The sequence below is a fragment of the Neocloeon triangulifer genome, unplaced genomic scaffold (genome assembly GCF_031216515.1).
Source record: "Neocloeon triangulifer isolate White Clay Creek 2 clone unplaced genomic scaffold, ASM3121651v1 ptg000002l, whole genome shotgun sequence".
NCBI classification, from domain to species: domain Eukaryota; kingdom Metazoa; phylum Arthropoda; class Insecta; order Ephemeroptera; family Baetidae; genus Neocloeon; species Neocloeon triangulifer.
In genome coordinates this window covers 2876796-2889829 of record NW_026775545.1, presented here as the reverse complement: position 1 = coordinate 2889829, position 13034 = coordinate 2876796, and the positions used below count along the sequence as shown (strand labels likewise).

Sequence of the window (13034 nt, the reverse complement as noted above, 5' to 3'; positions counted from 1 at the left end):
CATCCGCTGTGCACCTGCTGCTTTGTTGGGTTGAATGTTAGTTAATTTTTTTTCATTCAATCGATCTTAAAGGACAAATAGGTTTGTGTCAAGTGTCACGTCATGAAATCACGCCATGCGCACGTTAGTGGTTTCAAAAAGTACATAGCGTGCTAAATTTTTTTATTACAAAATTAATATAAATTAATATTTGTTGTAAAAATTAAATATTACGAATTCAGAATATGAAATTCTCAAATATGATCAAATTTATTTATTTAATTATTTTATAAAAAAAATTTCATACATACAAACAGCTTTAATAGAGATTTCTCGGGTGTTTGTTTAATTAATTTCCATCTTTCTTTCACATAAATAATTTATCTATTTGTCTTGTTGAAAAACTTATTTCACTGTTTCTCGTAAAATTTAAAATACCTAGTTTTTCAAAATGTTTGCACCGCAATAAGTAATTGGTTTTTATTTTACCTGCAATTTTAGGACTCGGATTAGTTATGAGGGGGAACTGGTGACATATCCAAATTTAGAATTAAAGCCTCCATTCATCCGCTTTTAGGGGCTCGTCCAAAACTATAAATATACACAAGTCGGAGATTCCAGACCTTGCACGCGTTTTTGATAAGCCCAAATCGGATTATTCCACTCCGTCCCGCCCTCTCCACTCTCGGGGTTGAAAGATAGATGTGTCCTATCCTGTGCTCGCAGCTGAATTTTCAGCTCGGCTGCATTAAGAAAATTGTCTTTCGGCTGCCGCGTGGTTCTAAGATAAGAAAACGACTCCACTTGCTACAAAGAAAGTAATCTAAAGCGAGCGAGCTTGATGGCCTCGGCTTGTTTCCGAACAAATCGTGACTTTCGCGGCCGGGAAATCGATGCGCGAGTTGTAATTTGACGCGGCGAACCATTCGACACTCGTCGTTGCGTGTAATCCTAGATTAATTCAAACAGCAAATAATAAATAATACAAAATAAATCTCTTTCCTCACGGTGGCCTTTGTAACCCAGGGACTTTCCTTTGTGTCACGTGCTGGGATGATACTTTTTATGCTCTGCTTTGTGTCATTACTGCTGCGTAAGCGTTATTCTTTGTAGTCGTACGCGTTCTCCAAAGCTTGATTTATTCGGGGATTCCGGTCGAGGGTGAGCACCGGCGTGTGAAAAATGCACTCTGACAATTGAATAGACCTATAAGCATGTCCATGTTTTTCATACGGTTTCGGTTGCCAAGCTAGAGGCGGTGCACAACAACTTTTATGGGAGGTTGGACACTTGTAAAGATATACCACGGTTAAGTGGAAAACATCAGGCCAGGAAATTTAAAAGCAACTTCCTCTTTAAAGTATTAATTCTGGGTAATATAAATTTGAAATTGAATTTCAAGAATTTCATTACAGGTTTGAATGATTTAAAACATTGAAATATTTTAAAACAATACAGCAGATTCAAAAGAAAAGATCGCATAAATATTAAATAAAACCAAAAATTTTGTGAAATGATAATTTTTTTAAATAGTTCAAAAATTCCAATTTGGAACATTTAAGTTAAATTTATTACAAAAAATCTACAAGCAACTTATCTCTTAGACAAAGTTTTTTTCTATATATTACTAAAAATAAAACTCATGCCTAATTTGTTAAACTGGATCTAGATGTTTCCTTGGTAGAAAAAGCTCTTCGTTTGGTTCCAAGTGAGCTAAATTAACTCGTCCGTGCTACCAAACAAGCACTGCATTGAGTTTCTAGGCAAAAAGTCTCCAAATAAACTCTTCCCGGTTTTTATGAGCAACATAGGCTCATGGTGTTTTTGTGACTTGGTGCACTTTGTGTTCCGGTCCACGCGACCACACCCTCGGCTGGCAGTGTCTCCAGCAACAAGCTGCGCCGTCGAGCATGAAGGCCACGGGTACGCAACACGCATACTCTCAGAATAACGCATTTGATTCGGCAACAAGACCACTGCTTGCAGCTCCGATACTTTTGGCCACACGGGGGATCTATTCTATGAATCCGAAGGGGAAGTGGATAGTATTTTTTTTTTGTGGCCAGTCAGGGGTCACTCGAGGCCGTTCGCGGTTCATAGGCCAGACTTTATCAAACTCTGCGTTGAGCAGGTTTGTTGAAAATTGCGATTTTCGTCAGTTTTCCCTATGACAAGAGTTTGATATCGAAAAAAGCATCAAAATAAAAATTCGGGGAATTTGGTGTGTTGAGCGGAAAAGAGTTTCCATAATTTCACGATGTGCTGAATAGAACTCCCGCCGGTGGCTGTGGTGGCCGAGCGGTGCGGAAAATTGTTATTTGACGTTTCACTGTGAGGGTCACATTTATAACATAACCCGTTGAGAGTGGAATTTATATATGAATATTGGGGCAGCTACACGTGGCTCGTAAACAGAGCTGAAGCGCAATAAAATTATATAAAATCCAGCGAATCCCCGGCTTTTTATATATATTTTTTTATTTATATATTTAAAGCCCCAATAAAATATTATCAGGTCATAAATCTCTCTGATATAGAATTGTATAAAAATTTGTATTAAATATTATTTAAAGTTCAAATTCTGATCTTGGAAGATATTTTAACAAAGGTACGACATTTCAGGTGAAATTTTTGATAAAAAATATATTAAAAATATATGAAATTACTATTTTTGATGCTAAAATACAATCATATGAAAAAAAAATCACTTTGATTAGAAATATTTTCAAATACAGTTTATTATTCCGATCAAGTTAAATTCAATTTTTGACAATAGTTGACTGCAATTAAAATTAAACCCTTTCCATTGGAATGATAAATAAATTAATCAGTCAAGGCCAAAAAGTGTCCTTTGATTGATCACCTGCCATTGGCGTGTGTTTGCTGCGGTCACGCGGGGGTGGTTCACCTGCCACCCCTTTTTGCCTATATTGCTGCTCTTCAGCGTGGCAGCAGGTTCTCCACACGCAATTATTTCCGAGTGCACCTGTCCTGTGCACGCCAGCAACAGCAGCGGGTCTCGCAGGCGCCACAAATTGACGCATGCATGTGGAGAGAAAGAGACGCAGTCATTTGATCCATTAAATATTTATTGGTCGTGACACCCGCGTGGCCTTTCTCCGACTCAATTCAGCGTCCCCCGAACCAAAACGCACACACACAGAAGTCCGGACACAAATACACACCGGACGTGCGTGATGCACCGAGAAATTTATACGTGGAATATAAAATGGACTTAAATAACCCCTGGTTCGGTGCCGCCATTTTTGAGCAATAATAATGATAATTTGGAAAGGAGTGTAATTGCGATTCAAACAGTAAAATGCACTCGCAGGTGTAATTCATTCAGCCTTTGTTTGTTTGTGTTTATTCCGGCGATGGTGGTTGCGAGATAAGCTTCCAGTCCACATAATTATACGCGGGCCGATTCGTCGGTCGTGGGGAGAGATTTGTTTTTGTTTTGACGCGGCGGTTGCGTTTGCTTTTTTGTACCCCGGTGAGCACCGTCATACAGAAAAGCACTTATTGTTCTGTCTGAAATAAGGACGTTTAGTCCAGCCTTAGTTGGTGCTCACTTTTACAAAATAACCACATGCCTTGTGCATAATTAAATCTTATAACAATTTTAAGCACGTCTTTTTATTATTGCGTTTTATTTAGCCTATCATAAATAAATTTAAAAAAGGTTTCAAATTTAATTATGTTATTATTTGCTTTTTTAGTCATTTTGTTCTATTTTTATTAGAAAAATAAAATGAATTTATTCATTATTTGTATTTAAACTTTTTACTGATAATTACATCAATATTTTTTAAGCAAAATTAGATTTCTATATATGAATTTTATGTTTTTACATTAATTAAATGTAATAAATTTTTCCAAACTCACCATTGTTATTTATATTGTAATAATCTATTAAAATTAAATGATCTCCAGGCCACGCCATCGATCGCCCTATGATGAAATTTATTTATTAAAAAGTAAATTAAATATTGAACAAAGAAATTTTAAAGAATTATGACCAATTATTATCAATTCTTCATATTTGATTATGCAAAAATATCACAATTTGAACATGTTCTAGAACTTTAGATAACTTTTGTGCTACAGCGTTTCTTTTCATTGACATTCAGATCCATAACCAACAATTGAATATAATTTTCCCCAGTCTCTTGATAGTTTTGAGTCTGGCTCCTTCTTTGGTCCATTCAATTTCTCCAATTTCCTCCGCCTCAGAGCCGAAAAGTTGGTCCTGGCTGCGATCAAAGCCAAGGGAGCGACACAATCAAGTCTTTGTGCGGCACCGTCCGTCGTTTTCCTCGCAGGCCACTTTGAATGGGTGCCAGCAACCTCTCTCTGACAGACGCCGCCGCTTTTGCATACACACACACGTTACTACACTCACTTCTAAGTACTCTTGGTGTAAAAACAGAAGTGAATAAGCCTCGCAGCGAGGGCTTATTTTGAGACTTAAGACGAGACGCCAGACGCCTTGAATTCGATACTTTGAACTGGGAAACAAAATTTCAGTTTGATTAGTTTCAAAATGCATTCTTTTCGTACTTTTTCATTCTGATAAAAAAAAAATAGATTTGATTAGATTTCTGAAATTTTTTTGATAATTTGAAATATTTTGAAGGTTTTTAATAAATTTTTTACGTTTAATAATTTTTCACTAGATTTTTAATTGGAAGCTATCACTCGAGATTAATTTCATGAAAAACTGCAACTTGGCTCCTGGTTTTGAAAATAAAAAATAAGTATAAAACAATTAATTTCGTTATTAGTTCTGATCGACAATAATTAAATGTCATCAAAAAATTAAAGAAAAATACTAAAAATAATCAGTTTTTGCATCTTACTCATACCGAAAAAGGAATAATTGCATAGAATATAGTTAGTTCGCGGAATCGTATAATCCGGCAGCTGCCTTGTTAGCACCTTATCCTCAGGGAATCCTTTTTCCCAACTTTATACACTTTCAACCGTCGCCATGGAAACGCACGCTCACTTTCCTCTCTCGTGTGCTCGGAATGAAAAAGTGGCCATAATACTGCGCTGCACCACAGCCTGAATTTGGATGCGGCAGATGCCTCTCTTTCTGGTTTTCTAGGGAAAAAGGCGAGGCCGGAGATGTCGAGCAAATGAGCTCACGTGAAAAAGGGGTCAAATGATGCGGCGGCCTTTTGTCAGCTGACTTTTTTCCAGCCATGCTAGTCATGTCAAAAACAAAAATCCTTATTCTAAATAAATTGAAATAAAATTACACATTGTAAATTATGCATCTTAATTCAAATTGATTATAAAATATTTCTTTGTATCTTATTAAGTTCAGATGAAGAAGAAAATTGAGCATTATAAAATGATAACTTTTACATTAGCATGAAGAAGGAAAGTTACTTCATGTAATATTTAAAAAGTTCTGACAAGCAGCAGGTCAACATAAAAAAATCGCGAGTTGTCTGTCTCGCATGCTAATTAATTTTCCACATATTAATTACTGGAGATAATCGCTCGGCGGGATCTCGACGCGCATGTTAAATAAGCAAAAACTCGTATGAACGGGGTCAGTAAACTCGCCGTCGTGTTTACGTAACATGCAATCTAATAATTCCGCCGCTGCTCTTCGTTAATGCCCATAAATAATCGTCTCTCTTATTTCTGCCGCACGTTATTTTGATGAGTTTGCGCGCGGAGGCCGTACATAATAATGCTTTCTGCCGCGGTTGTGGAAATCTCGCCGACGTTCGTCATTTAAATGATAATTCTGGAGAGTAGCACGAGAACGTTTTGTTTTTCTGCGACTTGATTCATCGCTTGTAAACAAAGCCGTAAATCTCACTTTGGATTTAGTTATACATATGAACCTATATAATTGGAGGTTGTGAGACACATTTATTTATGAATTGAATTTTTATGCTGGAGCAATTTATTTTCCGTCTTTTATTTTAAAAATATAACTTGATTATTAATGAAGCGATTGAAATGAAAATTAGTATTAATAACAGCTTGGCGTATATTTATATATTTTAATTATTAATTTTCCTTCCGCAGCGATAGATGGGTTGTCACTATAATTAATGCATTGCTATACTAAAATTATAATTAAATTTGTTCATATAACTTCCCTCCCTCAATATTTTGAAAAACTAAAAATAAAAAATAAAACTTTACGGACTTTTTTATTTTAATTAATTTTGATATAATATAAATTTAAAATATTCACTAAATGCAATAAAATAAATTTTTTTAAATTTAAAACGCTACCCAAATTACAAAAGCTCCTTTCAAACTTTAAATTATGTTATGTAATTATTGCCCCTGATGAAAATAATCGTGCGCTCACTCAGAATCGAATTATTGAACCTTGTTTGAGAAAATCACCCTATTATTCCACACACATAGGAATCAAAAAGTATAAATTCATTTGCCGACCTCTGCAATTTGCATAAAATTACGCTATCTGGGCAGCCACGCAAGTGACTTTTCCACCACTCCTGCCTTCTTTTCTTCCAACCCTTTTCGCATTCATACCAGCCCTCATAATACCACGACGCGCACGGGGAAACATGGCCAAAAAAAGAGAAAAATCCACTCGCAGCGTCGACGTTGATCTCATTAATTAAAATCGGCGACTGCCGCGGTGGCGCTGAGCGCCGCGAATATGAAAAAGAAAAAAGAAATTGTGTGTGGATACCTTGGTAACAGGGTAGTTAGTTAGTTTGCATGAGTTTGTGTGAGTGCTCGGATGCATGCGTGTCTGCTGCGTGCCGAGGGGGTTGGCCAGCGCGCGTGATCGATAAAATAAAAGCAAGCCGCCGCCGCCGCCGCCGGCTTCTCACTTCTGTGTTGTACTCCTCGAGGGTGCTCATTCGCCAAGACGCACTTAGCCCGCACTCGCCGCCCCAACTTTTGATCGCATTAGCCTCCGTTTTGCCCAATCTCGAGCCCTCTCTAAGGTAGGAGTTGACGCCCGCCGATTTTCACCGCGATTTTCTTTCAGTGCACAAACTTGAATTTTTATTCAAGGGTGGCTTGCACGGCTTCTCACTGTTTTGTTTTCTTTCTTCGTGCATGTGTGAGAAATGAGCCGAGTATATCGACCCGTTGCTGAATTTCACCCGGTTTGTGGGATTTTCGTGACACGGATATTGGTTTCGGCGGAGAGAAGAGAGCTTGTTATTCGGGTCTTTGTGCTTAATTTTCCGCCACGTCTCATTAATTCCGATGTTTTGACGGGCAGGAAGGGCACAGTTCTGCCTGCCTCTCGTGCTAAGGCTGAATTTGCGCAGTTTCTGCTTTGGTTAGACACACGGGATTAATTAATTAATTACAAGCTCAGCTTTTCAGAAATTTAAGCAAACAATTTGGAAGTGGTAAATTTTCAGAATGAATTTTATTTGGCATTCGTACAGTTATTTTAATGAAGCAAAAAAACAAATCAATTAAAACTCTTTCAAATAAATTTTTTTGGATAAAAAAGTAAAAGTTGGAAAAATTCACCACAAGAAATTCAATTAATCAAAAAAAAGAACCCTTCTGCTGCGAGTCTTGAATATTATTTACAATTCTTTATATTACTTGACGTCTGAATTGCAGAATTGATTTTTAGCCTAAGTCAACCAGTTATTTATTTATTTTTATCACTGCTACATTGCTCTGATTCCAAAATAAATTTATAATCCCCTCAATTATCATTGAGATCATTGGCAGACGGTTGATTTCAGTCTCATTTATGGAAACCGTCGTCTAGATAAATTTCCAGCTTGATTAATAAACCTGAATTTTTTTTAATTTGTGATAATCCAAGGATATAATTTCATCTTCTTTTTAGCTTATTTGAACTCTTGGAAATAAAAAAAAAGATCAATAATTGATCCAACTCTAATGTTTTTTGTTTTTACAGACAAATTTTTTAACTATAATTGAAAAATACACCTATTATATTTATCGTTCCATCAAAATGGCACATATGATTCCGCTCAGGGAGTGTTTAGGAAGCTTCTGAGTGAACGAAAACTAAGATTTTCACGTAGGACTTCCACCAAAAAGCTTTTAATTATCACTAAGGGTTTTAGACTCAGGTATCCCTTGGTTAGTTTTTTATCTTAACTTTTTTTGCATTATTTTTTTTGGTCCAGATAATTTTCTTGCAAATTATAACAGCCAATCTGAGCCAATCAATTCTGCTTCCGCACTGTTGGTGAATATCGGCTTCCAATTTAATTAATTCCTTGTTCACCGCTAAGTCGTTTTTCGATGCTAATTTAATTTGTAAGAGCAGCCGGGCAGACAATGTTTTAATACAATTATCTGCTGCTGCGATTTTATCCGCACTCTTTGGCGCAGTGTTTTGGTGCTTTGCCCGTATAGCAAGAGTACACGCACGTGCACACTATCTATATACAGTACTGTACCTTTTGGCGTAAAACGGAGAGAAGCAGCCGCGTTCCGCACTCTCTCCTCTTAATTCACCCACCAGATTGCGAAATTTATTCAACGCCACGACGGGCGATCGATATATACCATTTTGCCAACTGTGCACAAAATCGCCTCAATGGTCAGAGAGATAAATGGCAGGCGGTCGATTTCTGTCTCATATTATGGAAATTGATTGTCTGGATAAATTTCCAGCGTAATTGAATGACCTGAATCGATTGAATTTATATTAATTTAAAGAGATAATTTCCTTTCTAAGTTTAATTAAACTCAGAAAGACAGTTTAATAATTGATTTAAATTATTAATCCTTGCAGGACAAGTTTTGGAACTCCATCGCAATCTTTTGGTTTATAAAACAATTAAAGAATAATTCAATTATAACTGCTAGTGAAAATGTACACCAAAGCAAAAATTACAATTTCTGCACATATTAATTATATAGATAGATATAGGTGATTAATATTATTTTATTATTTAGTTAAACCTTTGAACACTAAGCAAATTAACATTTTGTAATAATTTACGATTTGTTAATTTTTATTGTTTGTATTAATTAAAAAAAATTATTTAAAAAAATAATGATTCATAAAATGATAAAATATTTAAAACTGTAAAATTATCTTTTATAATTATTAATTATAGTTTAATTTTACGTTTAAATATTTAGTTATATACTCTTTTTTTGTTAATAAACCAATATCTGTCTACCGGAATCTCGGGTTAAAATTTATAGATCGCTTCATTTCCCGTTCGTCTGACATTCAAATCATGCGACCTGGACGCGTCTAGTAATTTATGGGCTCCCCTCGGCAACCCTCGTGCTCTTGACTGAATATTAAAAAATCACGCCACGCACGCACACGCAAGAGACTACTTACTTTTGAGGCGGAAAAATAACCTCTGGAAGAACAAAATCGTGAATAATAATAGCATTGTACCTCCGATTTATACTTCTTGCGTTTTCATTTGCCGCCGAGTAATTATTGTCGTCCTATCGCCTTAGTGAGAACTTTGCTTAATTTCTCAAAGCCACCAGTCTGCGACCAGCCGGGTCACGCAACAATAAAAACTGCCGTCGACATTTCAGAGAGGGTCTTGGTTAGAAAAATAATCGCGTGTCGAGAGCAGAGCGCGAAAATACACACACACGAATAAGTCTTCGGTCCATTCGGGTTGTTTATGTTCGGGCGCCCCCCAAGATGGATTCGTTTCGGAAGGCAAACCGAAGGGGACAAACTGCCCCGCCACCCTGGTGGTGCCGGGCGGACGCAACTGGTTGGTGCCATTTTAGCACCCCTGCGCAATTAAGCGGTCATGTGTGTACGTGGAGGGAATATACATTTGGATAATGGGCAGGAAAGGACAATTAATGTCCTTCTCCCGAGGCAAACCACCGCAAGTGGAAATGGATAATTTCCCCCAATTTTTACCTTCCGCTCTGATTGTAAAAGCAATTTTTATTAAAAATAATAGTGCAGAATAAACGAAATAAATTCTAAATAAATTTTTATTTGGAAATTCTGAAACTTTTAAATTTTAAAATCTTAGGGAGAGTCAGGAATGAGCGCAGAAACTTTTTTATCCAAAGCAAACACATTTAAAAAATTGCATTAAATATTATGAATTATTTTAAGCACATCTATTTATTTGACTTTTGCTTGATTAATTTCCACACACTTGAACTATTCAACCACAAGTCGTATTTTAATATTTGAGCGAATGGCCTTCTTGATTTCTCAAACCTCTCTCACACTCGGGGATTAGCCACTTGAGGAATCTAAATGGCCTTAAACAATTAACAAAATATAAGTAAAATAATTATGAAAGTTATCACATATATGTTATTATAATTAATTGAAATGCCCAAATAATGTACAAGTAATTTTAGCTACTCATTAAAATTTAAGATCAGTCTTAGTTTTTAATTTTATAAATACTTCTTTTGTCACATTTTAGTTAAATAGTTTCATAAATTTGGCGGTTTTTAAGTATTGTATTTACTTTTAATTATTCTCGATTTATTAATTTACTCGCATTTTACAATTTTTTTCAAATATAAAATTTTTGTGCCTCGCTTGATGAATGCACCACCCACGAAAGTAATATGTTAGAGCTTTTGAGTGGACGGCCTGCTCGAGTCGGCAAATCTCTGCGAGCCGCGACGAGTGCGTTCGCCACTTGAAGTCTAACGAAACGGCCGATTAACAAATTTACTGCTCCAAAGGTGGTGCACCCCGCCATCAGTCTGGCTTTATATTGCGTTCATATCGGCGAGATGAGCAAAAGCCGTTTTAAAAATAAAACCCGCAGCGATCTGTTGGCGTCTTGCAGCGAACTGACTCAGCTGCCGGCGAAGGATAAAAATAAAATATTAAAAAAGTAAATAAAGCCGATCCGAAAGCGACGGACGCCAAATTGCTTGAACGCAGGCCAGATGGGCGCTAAACGCCTCCCTCCAACCCGACCATCCGTTTTCGTCCAATTTTCGATAATTGGTTCGCCGTTTTCTCTGAAATTCGATCTGCATGCTCGGTTTCGCTGAGAAATTGGCCTCGTTTGTTGTCAGAGAGAAAGAGAGGGTGCGGAAAACGAAAACGCATCACGAACTGTGTTTTCAGGGGTGCTTTATTACGATGAGTTTCTTTTTTCTTTTATGAATCGGCCTACTTCCTTCCTCTCGCCCTCATCCCTGTGCTCACGCGACACAATGTGACGATCTCGTTTTACTGGCGAACGGGAAAAGCGCCCCGGAAGCTCCGACTGCATCGCTGCCCCGGTTTTATGCCCATAGGGAGTTTTTATTGCCCCAACCTTCTAGCTTTTCTAACAAGCGCCCTATTCATTTCAGAAATCATATCGCCACACAAAATGAGGTGATGAGCAAATTATTCTTGTCCGAGCTTATTAGATGGGTTTATTACTTTGTCAGATTACCAGATCAAACCTCAAAATAAGCTACGATGATTAGGGGGATGGGGGAAATAGAATCAGTGATCAATATTTTTTTTTTTTTTTTTAATTTTTTTTTTTGCTGAAAGTCAACTTAAATTTAATAAAAAAAGACTAAATTTAATATAACTTTTAAGTTAAATCACCTATTTGAGAATACAACTACCTATTTTTACCTAATTTCGGAATTGTCGCCATTAATAAGCTGTTTTTCAATTTACAATACCACCAAACATCACCTGTTTAAAAAAAAATAATAATAATTATTTTCTTTTAAACCCAAAATACATTAAGTTTGAAATACAAAATAATCAATTTTTGGAACCTCCTCAAGTGCCAATTTCTTCAATCAAATCACTTTTTTATCTGATTTATGGCTTTTTTCACCTTAAATTATTCATTGACCTGTTTTTCTCCCATTCAAACTAAAAACATCACGTAAATCGCTGAATGAAAAAGTGCATATAGCACCAATAAATTACTCATTTTGTCACGTCTATTGATAGTTTTGAAAAAATAATATTATTATTATTTAATAACATAATAGTATAAGTTTTCATACGCTTTACTATGTTTGTGCTGAAATGGTCTTCAATCAAATTAAAAATTGCATTAATTAAAGAAATAATAAATTCTCAAAGCGCGTTTTTGGCTTACGCTGTGCAAAATTTTCAATTAAATTTGTGCAAACACAAACAGACGCTATTTTTGCCTTCCGTTTTAAGTGGCACCACCTTGTCTTGTCCTTGGCATTGTTAATTTTTTTGTTCTTATTTGCCTGCCGACAGTGAATTGCCCCTCACGAAACGAAATATTCTCATTGTCTCTGGTGACTCCCTTGCTTTCTTTCTTTCTCTCTCCTATAGTGGTCCTTCTTTTCTCATTCTCTTCTCGGCAAAACGCCTGACTTTCAATTGAAGAGAGCTCTATGAGGCGCAGTGCGTGCTCCACTCATCAGACAAGCGCACCACCAGTTTTTTATTGCGCGCTTAAGCCCTCCGTGTTCATTTTCGTTGCTCCCACGCGACGAAGAAAGAGCCGCTTCCATACATCTCGCCAAAGATGCTGCGGCGCCGCCGCCGTCTTTCTAACCACGTACACACAAAGCCACCCTTTTCTGCACTCCACCGTTCGCCAATGCCGGAGAATGAAATCAATTATGAAATACAGAAGGGGCTGCGTGTTCGTGCGGCAACGAGAAAATTGCTCGGTCAGAAACCATAAAAGTGTAAACAAGAATTTCGCAAAAATTTTATTACCGTCATGCTTTTCTTTAGAAGGAATAAAAGAAAGTTTGAAATTTAATTATTCTTGACACAAATTAAAAAATAGAAATATGGAATCCCAAAAAATGTTTATTCCTTTAGAAAGCACAGATTTTCTTGGGCTTTGGGTGTAATCAAATTATTTATATCAAATATATCTTCTAAAATTTGAAAATGAAATTACAATAATAGGATTTATTTAGTTTATATTACAATAAATAATATTTTCTTTCTGAATCACAAAAATTAAATTAAAATTTAACAATAGTTGGCCTTGAAAATAAGTTTTAAAAAGTAATATTGCTTGATTAAAGGCAAATAATGGATTTTAATTGTGTTCTAATTTAAACTTTATCTAATGTATACAAAAAAATCTGTTTTTAGTTAGCTGTAAATTAAA

At 36.2% G+C, this 13034-nt stretch overlaps 1 protein-coding gene across 1 annotated transcript in view; it reads left to right on the top strand.

Moving 5' to 3' along the window:
• The window catches only part of LOC132205122 (proton channel OtopLc), a 40881-nt gene that overhangs the window by 5010 nt on the left and 22837 nt on the right, over positions 1 to 13034 (top strand). The gene's annotated exons all lie outside the window — the stretch shown is intronic.